The sequence below is a fragment of the Alexandromys fortis genome, unplaced genomic scaffold, assembly GCF_014885135.2.
Source record: "Alexandromys fortis isolate MF-2015 unplaced genomic scaffold, M_Fortis_MF-2015_v1.1 scaffold_67, whole genome shotgun sequence".
NCBI classification, from domain to species: Eukaryota; Metazoa; Chordata; class Mammalia; order Rodentia; family Cricetidae; genus Alexandromys; species Alexandromys fortis.
In genome coordinates, this window is record NW_026067945.1 from 5,663,484 (window position 1) to 5,669,483 (window position 6,000).

Genomic DNA, 6,000 nt, shown 5'->3' on the forward strand with positions numbered 1-6,000 from the left:
CCAATGAGATCCTCTCTTCGGTCCAAGCGAGTGTCCAGAGTGTCCAGAGAAAGGCCACTATTAGAACCACTTAGCCAGGCATTTACCCGTAGGCACAGCACAGTCTGCCGGCTGCCCTTTCAGGGATGTTGCCGGTGACCAAAGAGAAAGTGGGCACGCAGTTCTCCCCTTTCGCCTTGCACCCCAATAATGAATATGGAGAGGAAAGTGACCGAGAAGGTCAGAGAGGAATCTCAGCATGGACCTGTTGCTAGCGTTCAGGCAGCCTTTCTGTTCTTCTGGTTGCCAGTGTTTCTCCAAGAAGCACTGGAGGTACAAGACCGTGAGAATGAATATCCGTGCCCCCGAAGTATTTGGAGGGGAAAAGACAAGCAAACCCAGAGGCCAGAAGCTAAGGCAGACTTTCTGACTCGGGGATGAACCCGAATCCGGGGCAGCACGGTGGAAAGCGTGGATAGGGTAGAAGCCCCTGGCAAGAAGACCAGAACGACTCCCTTAAGCTCAACTCTCTCTCAACCCAACACCCCAGGCCTTCAGTGGCTGACACGGAAGTTGTAGCGTACTGCTACCTTTAAAAGCTCCTGCAAACTTGATTGCAAAACATCACATTGTTCTGTTTTGCCGTTTACAGAAGTCAGAATAAGGAACCTTCACGGCTCTCCTCAAACCTGCAGACACCTGTCATCTTTTACCTGTTGTAGTTTCACAGGTCCCCCTCCCTTTTCTTGTGAAGACCAGCCAGTGTCATAGAGAACACTAAGTCCCCTCTCAGGCCGAAAAAATTTACTTGTAAGCGGCGCGTGTGGGCACACACACACACACACACACACACAGAGAGAGAGAGAGAGAGAGAGAGAGAGAGAGAGAGAGAGAGAGAGAGAAGCTAAAACAACAACCCACAACCACCATTACCAAAGGGAGTCTTCCAAACCCTGACAGACAGAGCTGGACGGGAGGTCCCCTCTATACTGTGACATTCAGTCCCTAGAGTAATGGCCTCTTTGAATTCCCCGCAGTCCTAAAGCTTACCATCTGCCTGGCCTGGGCACATTACAGTAGCCAAATCCACTACTGGTATGCAAGTATGAGAGGAGGAGACACAGGCTGACCAACAAGTCCACCTTTGGATCTTTCTGGTGCTTGACACCCCCCCAACACACACACTCCCCACTGTCATTTTTCAGACCTCACTAAGCCCAGTTGCTGACAAGCCAACCCGGGCACAGCAAATGCTGGGAGGTAGGTGCCCAAATAACATTCCCCATTTGTCTTTTTCAAAGTTGATTTATAGCGATCGACAGGTTAAAGGCTCATCTGACTTCATTATTTTTAAAAGCTGTCTATTTCACAACTGTCCCCTTTCATCACTTAAGCACAAATAAATACTTGAAGAAATGAATTGGAAGAGACTTTCCGATCATGCTTATAATTCTTGGTTGCCAGTTAACATTCCTAATGGCCTGACCCTCTGAGCTTCTGTAGACTCCTAAACTTGGTTTCAACATCCCACCATTTCTACTTTAAAAACTTCAAGGGAAACGGGTGAGATGGGGGGGGGGGATTAGCCGGAGCATAGCTAGGCTACAAGCACGCAACTGGGTAAGCAGAGAGCAAAGTTTCCCCGGCAGCCTGAAGGCTGCAGTACGGGAAGGGCAGGGGAGAAGGGATGCCTCGTGAGTCAGGGGACCCAGTAGAACCAGAAGCTAGAAAGAGGGCCTCAGACCAAGAGAACAAATTCTGCACATGCGTTGGTCCTGTTGCAAAATGACGGCGACGCTCCCATAGTACAGAACTGTTTGCCCAGAAAGATTACGGCCACTATTATTTCCAGCATAGTTTCCAAAAGGGTCTAGGAGACTACGGGACATTTTCTCTCCCTCATCTTGAACTTGGAGCTTATGAGCCTGAGCCCCCGGGAAATGCAAAGGCGACGTGGAAACAAAACGGCGTGGATTGAAATCCATGCAATAAACCGAAATTGTTTCTTCAATTTTACTGTTATTTATTCGGCATTCAGACTCACTCTCTCTCTCTCTCTCTCTCTCTCTCTCTCTCTCTCTCTCTCTCTCTTTCCTTCCCTCCCTTCCTCCTTCCCTCCTTCCCTCCCTCACCAATGAGGGTGCAAAAATAACGAAAGCAGAAAAAAAGAAAATACACAAAACTAAAACAAAACAAAAAGGAGCAAGAGAGAAGGGAAGAAAATGGCAATAAAGAGAAAAAGGGAAACCAGAAGGAAAAAAAAAGACCTAGTTTGGGAGACAAAACGGGTGCATCAGATTCCCCCCCCCCCCCCCTTTATTCTTATTCCTCCTCCTCCTGCTCTTTCTTCAACTTCTTCTTTTGACTGGGGTTGGGGCTGAGGCCAAAGAATTAACTAAAGCAGGATATGTGAAACCTCTGTGAGTTTTAGGCAGCCAGCCTCAGTTGGGAAGGGTGACAGGGCAGGACCGGGCCGAGCTCCGTCTGCAGCATCTCTGACCCACTAGAGCCCACCAAGAGTTAGAACTTTGCTGATTCCAGCGAAGACCCAACGCTGAGCAAGCCCTGGCGGGGTTGGCCACACTGTTGCCACCACCTTGTCGCAAGTAGTGAGCTCGGGTCTTTTTTTTTTTTTTTCTTTTTTTTTTTCTTCTTCTTTTTTTTTTTTTACCCTTGTAGGCCACTAGGCCTAGAAAGGTCTGAGGACCCTTGGACTCTGCATCGAAGGTTAAGGAACTCTGCGTTTACAGCGCTCGGGGACTGAGGCTTTCCAGAGCGAAGGCTGCGCTGCTCGGCTGCGGAAACCAGGGCGCTGTGCAGTGCCCTGGAGCGCCACCTCGCTTCGGAAACTGGAATAACGCGGCTAAGCCTTCCACTCTTCCCGCAACCTAACTTGATCTTCACCCGTTCTATTTCCTTTATTAACATCTCCAAAGAAGCCTAAATGCCTAGGCCTCCTTCCCCACTGGCAAAAATAAATAATAAAAAAAAAATCATCCGTGACCCACATAGCTCAAAGTAACTGCACAATGGAAGAAAACTACAGAAGCACAATTTCACTAAACAAGGGTAGTCACCTAAGCTGTAAAACTGCTTTCCGAGGAAAGAGAAAATGAATTAGACACGTTGTCAGGAGGCCACCAGTTCGGGCTGCGCTGTGTTTTGAGTCATTCGGCTGTGGCCAATGCAAATGTCTCCCACGAAGCGGGTGCCTATGAAGTTAGAACCTCCCAGTTACGATTTTCACAGAAATCCATTCATTGTGACCCGTGGAGTATCAGAGAAAGAGAGAGAGAGAGAGAGAGAGAGAGAGAGAGAGNAAGCCTGGCTCCTCAGCCTTACAAAAATAAATAAATAAATAAATAAATAAATAAATAAATAAATAAATAAATAAATAAATAAATAAATAAACAAACGAGGGGGGGAGCCTCTAAATGCAATCCTCAACGTGTCCACCTTTCAACCAACGAAAGCAGCAGCTGCCAGAAATTATGAGTTACAAAACATTGCTCCTCCAACGTGCAACTTGCTATTTGCCTCCTTTTCAACCAGTTGGTCAATTAAGATCTTTATCCGCCCTTAAAGAGATCCACTGGACTAGACTATAAAATATATAAAAAATAAATAAACTCACTGATACACTATGGTCAGTCTTTGTTTCATTTTTCTTCCCACGCCAGAGCCAAGTGCGATAAGAAACAACCTATTTTCCACTTTGAACATAGTTTTGAATGTGGAGCATCTTGCTTATGGCCCAGTGAAGAGCTGTGTGGTTTGTTTCATTTTTTTTTTGAAAAGGACATGGAAGTTCCATTTAATGTAGTTTTTACTTATTTGTTTAACCCCTCTCTGTCTCTCTCCCTTCCTTTCTCTCTCTCTCTCTCTCTCTCTCTCTCTCTCTCTCTCTATCTCTCTCTCTCTCTCTGTCACTCTCTCACACACTCTGTGTTTTCAGGACATTCAGTAGATTAACTGGGTAAAATGATGGCTACCCTGGGGACAGTGGACAGAGGAAGAGGATGAGGAAAAAGAAGGTGGTGGCATCTATGCCCCTGTATTTTTCTGCTTGAACAAAGCAAACTTAGAGACCCTTTTAGGAAACTTTGGAGTTGGTAGGGAGGTCCCTGGGCAGTCAGGCAGGAGATGGAGAGAGCGCTGTGCCTCTCTGCTCCACAGGACAGATTAGAAGGCTCTCAGGGTTCCCACTCAGAAATTATAGGGCTGAGCCAGGAAAATAGCCAGTTTAGTTTTCTGGCCGGCTTGTCCCTTTTTCACTAGGTTAGGACAGGTTCCTGAGAGACAGTGCTAGAGAGAGAGGTCTCAGATTCCTAGCAGGACTTAAGGAGCAGTCCCTCAAGTGGCCAGCTGTAGAGGGGTGGCCAGGTTCTTGGGAGTTCCAGCCTCTGAGGTGAGAATGCCAAATCGTGAAGAAGATGGCTGCTGACAGATTCTGGGAGCGAAGTGACAACTCCAGAGAGGACCCTAGCTTCCACTGAGGGGTGGCAGTAAGGAGCAGAGACCAAACAGAAGGAAGTCACGGAGCAGACCGCACTTCAAGCTTCAGGCCTTCGGTTTGCAGGAGGTTCTAAACTGGAAGACTTTTCTCCCTCTTTCCATTTCTTTCTCTTCCACCCTATTCATATTTTCTAAGATTTCTCCCCCCCTCCCCACCCCGCCACACACACAGAATAGAGCCTGAGGATGAAAAATTACTTTCTTGCTATTACCCTTCCTACCACAAGATGCGGTGCAAGAGTTAGTGTTACAACTATGGCACAATGTTTCACCGACGCAAAACATGCAGCCAGAGGGGGTTGCTAATGACTCCTGGACTAGAGCGAGCCAGCGACTGGGAGAAGGGGTGGGGAGAGCCAGAACTACGCAGGAGAGGGACATTTTTCATTAAAACCCCGGGGTAAGGGCGAATCAGGACTAAAAATCCCATCCGTATTTCCAATTTCAAGGCTCTTTCTGCTTAAACGTGTGAGCTAGAGAGAATCCAGCATCCCTTTAAGCACCACTTTTTGCCATATTAATAACAATTATGTTTACAGTTACGTGGCGTGAAGAGCTCTCCTTTGGGAAGGATCAAACACTAGAAATCGCTTAATACTAGATTCAAAGCTACTCCGATACGCAGGCCCTTTGAAGGCTGTGGGGGCCTGGCCATCGTTAACCGAGGGGTCTATGCAACACAGGGCGGCCAAAGAAACTCAAGCCTCGCTCCCCTATTAGGGCACACAAATGGACAAACGCTTGTGATGAAATGGTGGGAACCAGAATGACCCAACCAGGCTATGGAGCAGCCTGCAGGTGCAGCGGCCAGCGGTGGCCTGCCTGGCCTGTGCTAGATCTTGACAAAATGTCCCCGCCGGCCTCGGAACTCCCCTGTGCCCTCCCTTGGGACCAGCTATTTGGGGGTGCATGAGGTTTCGAGGTTCCTACCGTGGCCCAGGCTGGTCCCACCGCCCTGCAGTCTGCTTCTGCACCCCAGGGCACACGAGGAGGGCATCCCCTTGGGCTGCGGCCCTTTGAACCAGGGAGCCCTTGGCTCCCTCCCGGACCCGGACGCGCGGAGCTCGCTGGAGGCCCGGCAGCGGAGCGGAGTGTGGGTGGCGGGTGGGGTTGAAGGGGAGTGGGGGAGGCGGGAGGGGACAGAGGGGCGGAGGCAGGAGCGGGGCGTTAAGCCTGGAAGCTTGGCTGTTTACCCAAACGATTTTCTTTTCAGGCCGGAGACGCCAATGAGACAAGATCAAACTGCCCTCCAAGCAGTGCGTGTGGGGCGGCGTGAGTGTGTGTGTGTCCCCTTTGCAAGAGGGGCTTTGTGAATGGGGCCTCCAGCACTCTGGCTTGGAGGGATGAGAGGCGACCCGGCCACCAGCGCCTCCTCCCGGGGGCTGGGAAAAGCCTGGTGTGTATCGTGCCTCAGTACAGGGAAGGGCAGCCCGGGCGAGCGGTAGTCCAAAGAGACTGAGCAAAGAACTGCAGAGGCACGCTCTTGAGAGCTAAGGCCTTAAAGAT

General features: G+C 49.5%; 1 long non-coding RNA gene across 2 annotated transcripts in view; it reads right to left on the reverse strand.

Annotated features, from left to right (window-relative positions):
* LOC126505955 (uncharacterized) overlaps positions 1–5,585 on the reverse strand; it is a 46,882-nt gene extending 41,297 nt beyond the window's left edge. For both annotated transcript variants that reach the window (XR_007593030.1, XR_007593029.1), the window contains exon 1: positions 5,425–5,585. This is a non-coding gene — a long non-coding RNA (uncharacterized lncRNA). The remainder of the gene's footprint in view (positions 1–5,424) is intronic.
* Positions 5,586–6,000: the final 415 nt, after the last annotated feature.